Genomic DNA, 15,864 nt, shown 5'->3' with positions numbered 1-15,864 from the left:
GGGGGGGGGGGGGGGGGGGGGGGGGGGGGGGGGGAGGGGGGGGAGGAGGAGGGGAGGGGGAGCGGGAGGAGGAGGAGGAGGAGGAGGAGGGGAGGAGAGGAGGAGGAGGAGGGGAGGGGAGGGGGGAGGGGGAGGGGGAGGAGAGGAGGAGGAGGAGGGTCTCCTAGGAGGACGTAGGCCATTGCTTAGGAGAGTGCTCAGTCCTGCTCTCTGTTCCCCTGCTGCCCTGAGGCCAGCAGCCTCCTCACCACCTGGCCATCAGGACTGTAAACCTCTGGACCATTAAGCGAGAAATACTTCCTCCTTAGAAGTTGGTTCTCCCAACCTTATCCCAGTGGTGGATGCTGATAGACACGTTGCTCAGAATTTCTGTGTTCACAGTCACTAGTGGAACTAGCCTGTGGTTTTGTCTTAAAAGTTTTGTTAGATTCCAAGATCCGAACCAAGCTGGCTTCCTGAAGCAAGCCATTGAGTCTCTTCTCTGCATTTGAAAAACAAAGCATGCGGCTTGTATTCTTTTCTCATTAAATTTTCAGGAAAAATCACTTTAAAACATTTTGACCTTAAGCTTTCTTTATAACAAGGGTTTCAGTTACAGAATAGGTTTATTTCTGTGAAACTGACTTATGTTTGTTTTTACATTATACATATGTGTTCTGTCTCCCTGTGTGTATGTATGTGCACCATATGCACGCAGTGCCCAGGGAGGCCAGAAAAGTGCATCAAATTCTCGGAACTAGAGTTACAGAGAGTTGTGAGCCATCATGTGGGTGCTGGGAATCAAACTCTGATCCTCTGAAGAGCTCTCCAGTCTTGACCACTGAGTCATCTCTCCAACCTCTTCAGATTTAGCTCTTAAAAGCTACAAATGAAGGCTGGTGAGTTGATCCAGCAGGTAAAAGCATTGTGTAAGCCACGGCATATGGAAAGAACCAACTCCTGAAAGTGGTCCTCTGGCCTCATTATTGTGACATACATACACCCCACATATACACATAATCATACACAAACACAGTAACAATACAAAATAAAATATTAAAAAATTATATGTGTGACAACTCATATTGTCTATTTCATTTTGTGCCTGTTTTAAATGTTGGGGACTTTGGATCCCCAGACCCTGGATTTCCTGTGACCCTGCCTGTCAGAATAAACAGCTTGTTTTCCTATGCTTGCAGCTGCTCTGAGCAAACAACTTGTTTTGCAGCTGCTCTGAGCACGAGACCCTCAGGAGTTCCTGATGGCAGGGGAGTGGTTTTGGGGGGGCTTGCAGCTGAGTGTTAGGGCGTGGAAGGAGACCCTATATAATAAGCTGCCCTATTACACAATAAAGAGGCATTCTTGGCACCCGTGTGTGTGTGTGTGTGTGTGTGTGTGTGTGTGTGTGTGTTTCAATTTTAGGCCCTTGCCTGACTTGCAAACTGTACCGTAACACATGGCATGAAGAGCAGGCATTGTGCTACATTAATAAGCTTTTTTACAGACCATTTCATACCTGAAACACATAATTAAACTAATTTTTGAAGGTCATCCATATTTTGAACAGTTTAGTGGAGATACAATTCCCACTGTATACAATTAGTCCCATGTAGCATGTTCAGTCAGTGGTCTTAGTGAACTCAGGGTGGAACAGCCATTACCACGATCAACTTCAGAGTCTCTGACCTCCCCACCGGCAAAGTGTTGTAATTGGCATCTGTCCCCGTTCTCTAAGAAATTCCCTCCCAGCAGAAGGCATCCACGAATTCGTTTGTGCCGTCAACATTTATTTGTCCATTCTGGACATTTTGTGTGGTCTTTTATGGGTTGGCTTCTTTGATCTAGCATAATGTTTTTTAAGACTCATCCATGTTATAGCACGTACTGACATAGGACTCCTCTTTGGTTTGTTTCTGAGACAGGTCTTTCTATAAAGTCCGGGCTGGACTTTTCCCACCCCCTTGCCTCAGTCTCCCGGTGCTGAGATCACAAGCACGTGTAATGTGCTGGTACTCCATTCCTTTCCAGCGTCTGAGTATCATTCCACGTATGACTTCACAGCATCGCAGCGGCTCTCTGGCTGACGGGATGCTGAGCTGTTTCCAGTTGCCACTATTGTGAACACTGGTCTGAAGGTTCAGGTATCTGTGTAAAAAGGTTTCCATCCCCCTGGAGTACATACATGGGAGTGGAGCTGCTGGGTCAAATGCTAACTGTTCGAACTTTGTGAGCATCTGCCAGACGTTTTCCAAAGTAGCAGCATGGTTATACACACCTTCCTTCTGTGCGGTGCGAGGGTCAGTTTCTCTGCAGCCTTGACAAAACTTGTTACTTTTGGCTCAAGCTACGGCACTCGGTATGAAGTAATGTGATTTTCATTTGCCTTCCTAGTGGTCACCGACATTGGCCATCTGTTGATGAGTTCAATGTTGACCTCCTTCCTCCTCCCACTCCTTCTCTCCCTTTTTTTTCTTCTTATGAGTTGCAAGTGTTCCTTTAAAAAAAAATCCCAGGCTGTCCTCAAAATCCCCACGTAGCTGAGGCTGGCCTTGAATTCCTAATCTTCCTGCCTTCACCTCCCATGTTTGGGGATTATAGATCTGAGTCACCACACCCAGCCTGAAAGTGTTCTTTGTACCTTCTATATATGTATCATTTATCAGATATACCTTACAAACATTTCCTTCATCCTATGGGCCATTTCTCATTCTCTTGACATTTTAAAGCCCCAACGCTGTAGTGTGTAAAGAATGCATAAGGCTGTATGCTTTTACATTGATAGTCATGGCTTCTCTATTTGTTCTCTTGTCTCAATCTGTCTTGGGAATGCACCAATTTCATTTATGTTATTAAATAATTAATATTTATATTGATTTTAAGGTTACTTATGTCTTTGGTTGATTTCAGTTCATCACTTATTATTGCTTTTAGATCTCAGCTTTAATTTGCTTTTGTTTTTCTAGCTCTTGAGATTCATATAATCTGTTTTATGGTATCTATCTTTCCTCTGCAGTTCTGGGGGTCTATCCCAGGGCTTCACACATAGTAGGCAAATGCTTCACCAACAAGCTACATTGCCAGCCCTTCATAATAGCACATTGAACATTGTATGCTTTCCGCTAAGTCCTGCTTTAGTTGAATCACATAAGCTTTGAATGAAGGGCTTGCTGTGTATGCATGAGGACCTGAGTTCAGATCCCCATCACCCATATAAATGCTGAGAAGGCATGGCAGTCTGCCTATAATTCCAGCCCAGAGCAAGCTAGCTAGCCAAACTAACTGTATCAGCAAGTTCCGGGTGTAACTGAGAGAACCTCTTTCAATGAGTAAGATGGAGAACAATAGAGGAGTATTCCTGATGTTAGCCTAGGGTCAGCACACACAGCAGACCATACCACATCCATGCACAGCCCCCTACATGTGACTATGTACGTGAGCGTGTGCGTGCATGCACACACATATAACATGAGTATGCGCACGTGCACACACAATTTATTTAGCTCTGCCCTTTGCTGCCCCTTAGATATTTAAGTTTGGCTTGTTAGCCTCTTGAGTCATGCAGCTTCAAAACCCTGGCGAGTGTCTTAAGAGGAAAACTGGGCAAACATTTCCCAGTACTTTGTCCTCCCCGGAGCATCATGTCCCCTCGTCCCTTTGCCCCACTGCTCTGTTCTCAGGCATGGCCTCCTGAGACTCTTGATTGACAGCTCGGCTTTTCTCTCCACTCATCTTTGAGCTTCTGTTTTTCCAAGATTTCAAACTTATGATTTTCAGGCTCTGTTGGCTCAGAATCTGGCAAGCAATCGAGGAAGAGACCTGTCTTGTACTCCCTAGGTTTTCCTAACAGAATTACAACACTATGGATTTTACCCTTCTATTCCAGTCAGCCCAGACCCCTTCATACATCTCCTCAACCAGCAGAAAGTCAATATGTATTTCAAAATTTCTTTTCAAGACTGTAGAGCAGGCTGGCCTCAAACTTGTGGCAATTCTCCTGCCTCGGTCTCCCAAGTGTTGAGATTGCAGTTGTGAGCCATCATGCCTAGTTTTCAGACTTTAGATCCAAATCTGCCGTTCAGTATCTTGAACCATGGTCTTTAAGACTCTTCTTGGACCCCTCTTTGTCATGTTTGGGTTTGAGACCCAAAGCACCACCAAGACGAAATTGAAAGTGGCTAAGGAAGCAAACCACTTGGGCCTGGATTCACCTTGTTTCTGGAACCCTAGGCCGTCCAGTCTTTGTTGCTTCCGTGTCAAAAGCCCACCCCAAGGGAAAATGTTTGTCATTGCTGGCTCTGTGTGCACCGCCCTCGGAGATGTTCCCCTCCATCTAGTTCATTACAAAGACACTCTTGGTGGTAACTCAGCAAACCAACGTCCAGACTCGCCACGGAATGTGCTGGAATTTGAAAAATACTAGTGAACAAGTCCAATATCCTCCCTGAAAGAGGGGGAGAACGAAGCCCGTCTTCTCCATGTTGTAGGAGTCTGCAAGTTGGAGAATCCTGCTTGTGCTTTTTTTTCTGCAGTGCTGTGCTCAGAGAGAGAGGGAGATCTTTTTTCTGTCAAAACTCTATGCTCTGTTGCTGTCAGAATGTCTCTCTATTAGACCTTCCATAAAAGATGAGTTTTCATTCTAAAGAGTTTGCTGCCCAATCTTTTTTGTCCCCCATAACATTATGCATTTCCCCTCAAATAATGGCAGATCATCCCAGCGTTTGTTCATAGCAAGGTTTTATAACCACCAAGGAGCAAGGAAGCATGCGTGGAACCGGACACACTGCCCTGCCGCAGTGAGCAGCAAGCACCCTGTAGTCAGACAGAAAGCCAACCAAAGCAGACCGCTGTCATTCATTTTCATCAGAGACAATGAAACCCAAGGAAACAAAGCTGAGAATGAGTGGCAGTTGAGTGCTCAACCCGAAACAGGACGTTTATACCATCCCCGTCACGGCTCAAGGGACACGCCCGTGACGGGGTGGAAAGCAAGAATCTGAAGAGTGAAAAGGGCTTGAGAAATGTCATCTTTTAGCAACACACAGCCACAGTAATCGGCCTCTCAACAACTGTGGGTGACCAGCTGTGCACACACGCACACAAACATGGTCCCTTCAACAGCCAGACACATATGGAGGGGGAGCCTAGAGTGCCCTACCCCACACTGATAGAGTCGAAGGTACGGGGAGTCATTGCCTTTAGCTGTGTACCACTGGGGACCCCACCAGACTCCAGTGGATAATTCCAAGACAAAGGTCACACAAGGACCCTGATTAAACAGAATGGGTCACAGAACAACCCAAAAGCCATGGATCTAGCAAGAGAGTGGTGGGGAAGAGGGGCTGCTGGGGAAGAGACGGGAGTGGGGGGAGGGGAACGATCAGGGTGTTTTATAAACAAGTATGAAATTGCCAAAGACTGATTTAACTTTTAAAAACAGGGTTGGTAATAATAAAAATATAAAGTATTTAGAAATAAAAAAATGTAGAAAACAGAACCTTAAGCTTTGTCACCATGAAACCCTCTGCCGGTGCTGGCGATGGTGACACCAGGAAACCCCACTATTGCCGGTGCTGGCGATGGTGACGCCATGAAACCCTCTGCCAGTGCTGGCGATGGTGACACCAGGGAACCCCACTATTGTCGGTGCAGGCGATGGTGACAGCAGGATCTGTGGTGACCTCTGCCATGGTGATGCCAAGCATGTGTGATCATCGTTTCTGCCACCAACAGTTGCAGACTTGGTGCAGTTATGAGGCAGTCCTTTGAAAAATTGGAGTTACTTACAAATTATCCTTCAAAGTAAACTTCTCTGGTTTTGTTTGTTTGCTTTTCAAGACAGGCTTTTTCTGTGTAGGCCTGGCTGTCCTGGAACTGCCTCTGTAGACCAGGCTGGCCTCGAATTCAGAGATCTGCCTGTCCCTCACATAGCCCGGGCTTATTTTGAACTTGCTATATACCTGAGGATGACTTTAAGCTCCTGATCCTCCTGCCTCTACCTCCCAAGTAAGACACCTTTTATAAAGCACTTCCTATAGCCAGACATTACTTAGAAGCTAGTCTGAAGAGACTCTAGTCCTGAGTCAGTCAAATGCAGCGACAGAAGCGTGCACACTGCTGCTGTAGATGACCATGGACCAGATAAGTCACGGAGAACAGACATCTGTTCATAGCTCTGCAGGCAGAGGAGCCCAGATCCAGGCGTCAGCTCCTGACACGGAGCTCTTGCTGTTATCCATGGCAAAAGGGAGAGGGCAAGACAGGGGAGGGAAGGAAGGAGAGAAGTGGGAGGAAGAGAGGAACGGGTAGAGAGGGGGAGGAGTGAGGAGAGGCACGGGGGGGGGGGGACACTTCTTATTCTTTTCTGAGGCTCTGGCTCCTGAGATGGCGTTAGTCCAGGCATGAGGGCAGAGTCCCCTCGGCCTCCTCCCGGACTTTGTTGCACGGGGGACTACACTGCCAGCAAATGATCCAAATCATTGGCCACTGTGTTTCTACTCGGCATTAGTGCCTTCACTGTGCGTGCTTGCTCATCATGGCCCCGTGGCTGTTTCGGGAGAGCCAGTTAGAGTCGGCCCCTTTCCTATCCTGTCCATGCCGCAGATCTCCTTAACGGAGGTGGGACACGCCCTTTCTCAAACAGCCCAGTCCAGGTAACTGGTAGAGGGGGCTGGCATGGTTCTTAAATGTAACCATACCCTTATGGCTTTACTTCACACAACACCAAAGCTACCTCTAAACTTGGCAGCACCCCGCCATGGTCTCTGCCTCAGCTCCTCCCTCCAGGATCCTGCCTTGACTTCCCTGGATGATGGAATAAACGTATGGTGAAATAAATCCTTTCCTGCCTAAGTTGCTTTTGGTCTTGTTTTATCATAGCAATAAAAACCCGAGACAGACAGAGTCAAGAAAATATCTCTAGATGGTTCATCTATGCAGTAGGAAATCTGGAGAGGCTGTGACAGTCACGGTGGCCATCACACTCCAGAGTTAGGACGCAACCCAGCTGTGGAGATCAGCAGCACAGGGCTTCACTGCCGCATTCCAAGCTCTTCCAGCTCCTGGAAGGTGACTTTTAAGTCTTGGAAGTTTCTGCCTGATAGAAGTGTTTCTGTTTACTTGGGGCCTTTGGCTGTAGCCAATAGCCTAAGATAACAATATGACTTATCGTGGGGACCCGGGCAGTATCAACTTGACTGCTGGTGGAGCAGGACACTTAAGGTCAGTCACCCAGGCTGCCAGCCATGCCCGTGTGACTGATGGACCAGGGCTTAGAGGAGCTTCCTGTTGGTCAAACTCAGAGGATAGTATCACAAAGTCCGCTGGGCAAATGGAAGGCCATTTGTGTAACTTCACTGAAGGAAGAAAAAAAAAAACCAATAAAACAGAAAACAACCTAAAAGCTCGAGCCTGTTGTCCAGTCTCTGGCTTATGTGGCTTTGAGAGGGGGGAGGTTGAGACAGGTTTTCTTAGGTAGTCCTGGCTGGCCCAGAACTCCTCCTGCCTTGGCCTCCAGAGTGCTGGGTGTACACACACACACACACACACACCACCATGCTAGGTCCTCGTATGCCTTATCAGTTGCTGATTTTGCTGGGTATCTCTCTCTCTCTAATACACTATAACTAGGAGCATGGGAACTTCCTGGGTTCCAGAAGTCCTGCAGGTTTAAGCACTGAACCCCTGAAGGCCATCTTAGGGATCATCGACAATGAAATAAAATACTGATATAAAATAGCCTCAAAAAGTCACACGGCTAATTCATTCCCCAAGTGAATGAAACCTCCAGTCTCCCCTATAAATCTCTTGAGACACTGCATCCCCATCCCCAACCTGGGCAACGCTGATGTCTGAAGACACACGATGACTCTTTCAGATATGGTTATTATTTAAATTGTTTCCTACTGTGAAGAAAATCATAAATTTGGTGGCTTTGGTAATTCTGTAGGGCTTTTCCCCCCCTACTTTTCTTAATTTGATTATTATTTTTGTTTTCTGAGACAGGGATTCTCTGTGCTGGATTCTCTGGGATTGGCTGTGTGTAGTAAGGAGGCCACTAGTTAGTTTTCGGCCACTTAGCCCCGAAATAATCGCACAGAAACTATATTATTTAAATCATTGTTTTCATTGCTGGGCCCATTAGCTCTAGCTTCTTATTGGCTAACTCCTACATCTTAATTTACCCCTTCTCCATTAATCTGGCATCACCACGAGGTCATGGCCTACCAGCAAAGTTTCAGCATGTTTGTCTCCAGTGGTGCCCGCTTTTCCCCAGCATTCGGTTTAGTTTTCCCCACCTAGCTCTGTTCCGCTATAGCTCTGCTATAGGCCCAAAGCAGTGCCTTTATTAACTAACCAGTTCCTTTATTCACAGCATATGGAGGGAAATCCCACATCAGACTGGTCTCGAACTCACAGAGATCCACCTGCCTCTGCCTCCCAAATGCTGGGATTAAAAGCGTGCACCATCACCACCCCGCTTGATAAATCTTCCTTAGACTCTTTTACAAATCTCTGCACATAAACTTTTCTTAAACGATTTAGCTTCTGAGAAGTTGGTCTTTTAACTTTGGCATCTGGCAGTTTGAATCAACAGTGTTTCTGTAGTTCTGGGCACTGGGACATCATGCTGTCGTCTCCAGAGTTTGTGACCGGGGATCATGAGGTCAAGTTACAACAGTCTATCCACACATCAGTCATGGTCCTTTCTACTTGGGAGCTTGTCATCGTTTAAAACTGCAACAGTCTCTAAAACTCTTGTGTTGACGGCTTGGTCCCTGTTGTGGTTTGATTACAAGACACCCTTCATAGGCTCCCATGTCCCTGGCTGGCAGCGCGCTTTGGGAATGTCGTGGAACCTTTAGAAGGTTCAGTCTCACTGGAGGAAGAACACCGCTAGGGTGGGCTTTGAGGTCGTACACTGAACCAGGCCCTACTTTTTCTGCTTCCAGAGTGTGGGTTAGGAGATCTGCCAGCCTTCTGTTCCTGGTGCCGGGCCTTTCTCACCAGCATGGATACCGTTTCTCTGGAACTGTGAGCCAAGATACCTTTTCTCTCCATAGGTTTTTCCTCAGGGGACTTTATCACAGGAAAGAAATCAAAAGAGTCCCCAGTCCAGGGTGCTGTAGACAAAGGTGCTTTGGGATCACAAGGGCTGACTATCTGTGGAGAAATCCATTGTGGGTTTTGGAGTCGGCAGAAGGCTTTGTTAAAAAACAAACAAACAAACAAAACGAACTCTCTATTTCTCAGGGGACACAGCTGAGCGGCTTGCTCTGTAGTCCCTAACCCCACCCCATAACTTTCTGCCTCACCGGAGCCACCATGATCGGGGCCAGTGAGCATAGGCTGAAACTTTGAAACTGTGAGCTGATATTTGAACCAACTTTCTCAGTGTTGGGAAACAACAAAGTCCTGACTGGAAAAACAAAAAACAAAACAAAACAAAAACCCTGTTAAGTTGTCTAAACTTGTTGTGTAGACTTAAACCATATGACAAAAGTCTGTCCTACTGTCTTAAATGCTCTTAAGTTCATCTAACGGAAGCTCTGCATATAAGAACGGAGTGCAGTTGAAAGGACAGGGCTCAGGGACTCGGGCAGCCGCAGATGTCCCTCTCCAGGAAGAACTGCCCACCCCATACTGGGTTTCTCCGCTTTTCATCAGTAGCTTGGCTAATTTCTGGGAAAACTGAAGACAGTAATGCTTTTCACATGCTCTGGCATCTCAGTGTGTAAAATATTCATAGTCTTCTGCATACAGCACAGCTCTGAAAATATTTAAGGCTGTCAAGATACTTTTGCTAGAAACAATAAGTCATAAAACCATAAATGTTCTATAGGAGTCGCAGGAGAATGTTTAACTTTCAGTGGGTTTCCTGTGTACAAAATGGCTTATGTTTTAAGCAACACAAGGCTAAAAGTGAAACGCTCTCCAGCCAGGCAGGACTGTTTTGGACAATTGCCCTGTAAACATCGGTCCTGTATTTCAGGCAAGGAATGATTCACATTCTGTACTCGCTCAGTAATAGGTTTTTCCAAGAAGCGCCCTACAATTCACTGTACATTTAACTTTAAGGAAACCAGAACGACAGAGACAAGCAGAACACTTGCAAGTTTTCTCAAGCCTGAGCGCAGGAGGGTCCAGCCTGTTTTACAACCCCTTTCTCATAAAGACTACAATCTCTTACCAACATTTTAAACGTGTGTGTGTGTGTGTGTGTGTGTGTGTGTGTGTGTGTGTGTGTATGAGAGAGAGAGACAGAGACACAGAGGTGCAGGGAGGTATGCATGTGCATCACAGTGTGCGCGGAGGTCAGAGGACAACGTGTTGGGTGTGGCTCTCTCAGGCCACCATGCACACTCCGAGGCTTGAACTCAGGTCGTTAGGCTCAGTGGCAAGCACTGTTACCTGTAGAGCCACGTCACCAGCTCAGACCTATCTTTCACCGTTTAAGCAACCCTAGCATGACTAATTGCTTCTCAGTGGGTAGATCCACAATGAGTATCATTCTTTGGCACACTTCTCTATAGCAGTTCTGCAGAACAGAGTTGATGTGACCACAGAGAAATCTGGAGAACACAACAGCCATCGAAGTAAAATGTAGCATTAAAAGCCACAGAAACACAAGTGCCCTTTCAGGAGTTACTTAACAAAGCTATTTTTGAGGTAAGTTTCTTATCTTTTCTACTAACCCATTATAAAATTCGGAACAGGCAGAAGGCTCAGAAAAATGTCACGCTTCTCGGGATTGCTACATTGTTGCTGTTGCAGGCTGTACTTTTTATGAGGCTGCTGTTGTTACCAAGACAAAAGGGATTTGCCAAACACAAATCTTTGCCCCATTTCAGATGGCAGACTCGCATGTGCACCACAGGTCTCACCTCCCTACGGATTATAAAACATCACAGCACCCGTAAAACGCATAACCCCAGCCCCTCTCAGAGTCCACAGTGAGGTGGAGTAATGAGGTCACTTGGCAAATGATTTGTGTTAATTTATTTATTTGCCTACATTGGAAAACTAGTCTTTCTCTGATGTAGGTCAGCCCGTGTTTGGGAAACACATTATGGAAACCAGGAACCCCAAGAGTTTGGTTAAAATGGGCTTCCATCTGTAAAACACCCAACAGACTCACATTAGCACATGTGGGCTAACCGGTAGACTACCACAGCCATGGAGGGAATCTGGAAGCGTTTCTACTCGGAACTGGCCCGCCCACATTCTCCACAACGGCTTTCAAACACATTCTCTCTGAATGTTTATGAAGATATCCAGATATTCTGGGCTACATTTATATAGCTCAAGGATACAGCCTGGTTAACATGCCCAAGGCCCAAGATTTGGTCTGCAGCACTGTGAGAAAATTAAAAATAAAATTATACTGCTATTTACAGTGTTTTAAGAACCTTATCCGCCTTCACCATGCCTGAAGCACTGTGGCACCGCTAATGTCTGTAGCATGTGATGGGCCAGTTGTGACTCACTACGTTGCTAACCTACCGGCAAGATATGACCGTGTAATTTTCAAAACAGGCCCGAACCAATCAGTGAAGTCAAAAGGTGAGGTTCATATTCACAAGAAAAGTTGTCAACTATTTGCATAATTGTGTGCAAGCCAGTACTCACACAGCCTTTGGAGCACACGTTTTCTAAGTATATATTATTTCTCAGTTTTTATCTAAGTCATAAATGTTTACCTCTCTCCCCAACACACTCTCTTTAGTGTTTTGTACCTCAATAGCTGGTCCTGCCATTGAATAGGATACTGCTAAAGGACTGGCTGTGGCCATGGGTTTGAAACCCTAAACAAGCCGGGACCATCCGTTAACAAACCCAGACCATCAATCAACAAGACCAGGAAGAGGTAAATGCAAGCTGCTACCAGGAAGAAGGTGAAAATGATATCAAGCAAGACGGAGAATGAAGAAACCACAACGAGTCAAGCCCAGAGCATCTGTCCCCAGGAAAAAGAACAAAGGCGGAGCAGGCACGTACTTGTTGGAGTATCTAGAGTGGTCATTTACCTATGCTGTCTACTGTTCCCTTCTCTTTATTATATTCACATTGTCCCTTATCTCATTTGTCACAACTGCTGTTCTAGAATCTCCCATTGCCTCTAATCCCTTGACATAAATAGGTGTTTATCAGAGGATAATACTCATTAAATGAACGAGTCAAACAGAGCAAGATCCAATGAGCGAGCCCTTGGCTCTCAATTCTCATCTTCGTAGTGGCATAGTTGCAGTAAAGGAAGCATCCTTCTGAGGGACACTGGCTGTGAGCCATTCCAGCCCTGCCCCAAGCAAACAACGCAGGGCTCTTCTTTCCCGGTGGGTGTGAAATAGGTCTCAAGTTCTTGAAAGCACTTGAGCAGAACAGTGACCTGGTGCCTGAAGCCACAGTGCCCAGCCCAGCACTCAGATAAGACCGCTAATAAGGCTGGCACACGTTCAAGATCTAAACTGGCTTTGTGATTCTCGAATCACGCAACACTGCATAAAATAGGTGCTCCAGTGGGCTGCAGAGTGAAGTCAGTTCTATAGTCAGAGAAGGGGTGCAAAAAGCACAGAGAACGAAAAGTGGATTTGTTATTTCAAAGCGAATTCCCTTGAAGTGGGTGGGAGTCCATTTCCATAGCACAGTGCTCGCCTGGTCTGTGTGCGGCCCAGAGTTCAGTTCCCAGAGTCATAAAAACAAACAAAAACCTGGGGGCTGGAGAGATGGCTCAGTGGTTAAGGGCACTGGCCGCTTTTCCAGAGGACACCGATTTAGTTCTCAGCACCTGCATGTCAGTTCATGACTGTTTAACTTCAGCTCCAGAGGATCCAATGCCCTCCTCTGGGCCCTGCAGACACTGCACTTACATAGTGCACAGACATACATGAGTCAAGACACCCATACCCATAAAATTAAACAAACAACAACCCCCCCCCCTGAACTTTCTATGTAAGATGAAGACAAAATACCTTAGGTTATTTCAAGTAACTTGCTTCTGTAAAGATTAAAGCAGAGGAAACCTCATATTAGGCCCATTAAAATGGTCTACTGGGGGAATTATCTCTTATTATTACCTTTTATTTCTGAAAGGCCAAATAACTTAGTCTGAATTTGTTGCCTTTGGCCGGAGTAACTTTTAGCCTGGTCTGCTGGGACCCTGGGCAGGAGCTCACCCCAGGGTGATAGCCTCCTACAATTTTTATGTAACAAATTATCAAACAAGCATTTAGTGAGACCAAGCACTGTGCTGGATGCTACAGGGTGAGCAGAAAGAACCTTGCCCTCAGAGTTCTCAGCCTATGGGAAAGACAAAAGCAATCTACTCAATGAGATCAAGGTTAGCCTGGGCTCCATGAGATCTTGTCTCAAAAATCACATACGAACACAACAAAACATGAAAGTCTGCTGGGTACAAAGGTATGGGAAATACTCCAAAGAGACAGCTAGACCAGATTCGGGAGGCAGTGGGATGAGGTGAGAATAAGGAAGGCTTCTAGAGGGTAAACTAGACCTGAAGAATGAGAAAAAGTTAGACAAATCCAAAGAAGTCTAGTCTATGGTCAAGAAACCCGCTTCAGCCGACTCTGTGTGCACGCCTACAGCCCCAGCTCCACAAACATGGAGGCAAGAGCACAGTCTAGAGAAACAATAAAACAATCTGGCCTAAAGTTTCTTTCCACAGAGTTAGATTTCATTTTTATTGGCTGTGTGCTTCTTATTCATACAACTCACTGAATTCCCGCTTGGTACAAGAAACACTAAGTGTGGTGGACCAGATGATCAATCAGCACTGGAGCACTGATTATTACCTATGCACAGAGAAGTTTGTAAACACCTAGGAATTATTCACTCCACACCAAGAACACCAGCCCACAGATGTGACAGCCCATGGATCAGCCAGCCCACGGATCAGCAAGCCCACGAATTAGCCAGCCCACGGATGTGACAGCCCACGGATCAGCTAGTCCATGGATCTGACAGCCCACGGATCTGACAGCCCACAAATCAGCCAGCCCACAGATCTGACAGCCCATGGATCTGACAGCCCACGGATCAGCCAGTCCATGGATCTTTGACTGTGGCATCCATCCTGTTGTACAGAACTAATTAGCCCAGGCCTGATAGATTGCTCACAACATTTAAAGTCAAGTAAATAGGGGGCAGCAGAGATGGCTCAGTGGGTAAGGAGCTTGTATCGCTCTTTCAGAGGACATGGGTGACATTTACATCAACCTGTACCTCCAGCTCCAAGAGATGACTCTTGGGCCTCCATGGGCACTTGAACTCTTGCATTTACCCACAAACAGCGTCCACATATACATAATGTAAATACTAATCTTTTTGAAAAATCAAATTTGTATTTAATTTTTGTATAGGTAGTTATGGCTTAAAAACACTAATTTATAAATTGGCCATGGTGGCACACACTTTTAATCACAGGACTTAGGAAGCTGAGGTGGGAGCATCATGAGTTCAAGGTCAGCTTGGACCAAACATCAAGACCCTGACTCAAACAAAACAAAATAAAAACCTATGTTATAGTTTTTTTTTTTTTTTAAAAAAAAAAACTCTACTTTTAAAGTAAAAGGGCTACAACAAAATCTTCAAAATAATTTTCAGAGCTGGGGCTGTGGGCCAGGGGCTGAGCACAATCGTGCATGAGGCGCCGTGTTCCATCCCCATCCTGGAACCCCCAAATGTCTTTTCAAGGACACCACTCCAGACAACCTGCTGTGCTAAGTGTCCTCATTTTCCCTCCGGTCTAACAAGGAGAAACTGTCACCTTGCCAGCGACCCACTCCTGTGCAGTGCACTCTAGATCCCACCTCCCTCCAGTATTAGGAGACTCACAACACCCGCTGCTCCAACGCTGGAGGTCTGGCTTCCCAGGTCCAGGAAAGTAGAGCCCTGCCTTGGCTAGGAAGCTCCAGTTCTATTTTGTTTTCAATTTCTAATTAAACAGAACCCAAGCAATTGTTTCTCAGTGAAGTGAAAAAAAATTAACGAAATCACTCCATGTTTCAGTAAGAAGTTGCCCCAGCAACACCAGCACTCCAGAGAAAGTCTCATCCAGGAAAGAGAGCTTTGGCTCCTCCCACCAGGGTCAGTAGCCTTGGCAGGCAGGTAGCCATGGTGGAGCGACAAAACCATTCTCTACCGTTTCCTAGTAATTAAATGTCACCTCACCAACCAAAACAAACTCCAGAGTAACCTGCGGCTGATTGTGTTGTTCCTGCACGATGTCATACCTTATGCTTTGCTTTCTCCTTCATGACCCCAGGCCAGGAAGCAAGCTGGCCACTTCCACAGAGAAGAAAGAACACTCCAACTCAGTTCCTAAGGACATAGCCTCAGCTTTGCTTTTAGACGTCAAGCCACATAAACCTGTGTTTTACCTTTTCTTTTCTGCTTAGACTCAAAAGCATTTAGAGCAGCGGTCCTCAACCTTCCTAACACTGCTACTGTTTAACCCAGCTCCTCACGCTGTGCTGACCCCAACATTACTTTCATTGCTTCCTCATAACTGTAATTTTGCTACTGGTATGAGTCATAATGTAAATATCTGCGTCTTCCAATGGTCTTAGGTGACCTCTGTGGAAGGGTTATTTGACCTCCCCAAAGGGGTCACGACCCACAGGTTGAGAACTGCAGATTCAGAGTTTTCCTTAAGTGCCACCCCTCTGCTGGGGCTGTGCTCCTTACAGCATCCCGAGGCAGGCTGCGTAGGGCCCTGATGTGGGAAGGTCATTTGTCTATCTGTTGCTTTCATTGGTTAATTAATAAAGAAACTGCTTGGCCTGATAGGTCAGAACATAGGTTGGTGGAGTAAACAGAACAGAATGCTGGGATGAAGGGAAGTTAGGCAATCGCCATGCCTCTCCTCTCTGG

At 46.1% G+C, this 15,864-nt stretch overlaps 1 protein-coding gene across 1 annotated transcript in view; it reads right to left on the bottom strand.

The window, feature by feature from the left end:
* The window catches only part of LOC126487621 (uncharacterized), a 178,778-nt gene extending 163,728 nt beyond the window's left edge, over nucleotides 1-15,050 (bottom strand). The window contains exon 1 of the mRNA XM_050120553.1: nucleotides 14,827-15,050. The gene's annotated coding sequence lies outside the window, so the exon portion shown is untranslated. The remainder of the gene's footprint in view (nucleotides 1-14,826) is intronic.
* Between the last annotated feature and the right edge of the window lie 814 nt (nucleotides 15,051-15,864).

Source organism: Alexandromys fortis, unplaced genomic scaffold (assembly GCF_014885135.2).
Source record: "Alexandromys fortis isolate MF-2015 unplaced genomic scaffold, M_Fortis_MF-2015_v1.1 scaffold_175, whole genome shotgun sequence".
NCBI lineage: Eukaryota > Metazoa > Chordata > Mammalia > Rodentia > Cricetidae > Alexandromys > Alexandromys fortis.
This window is presented reverse-complemented; position numbering and strand designations above follow the sequence as displayed.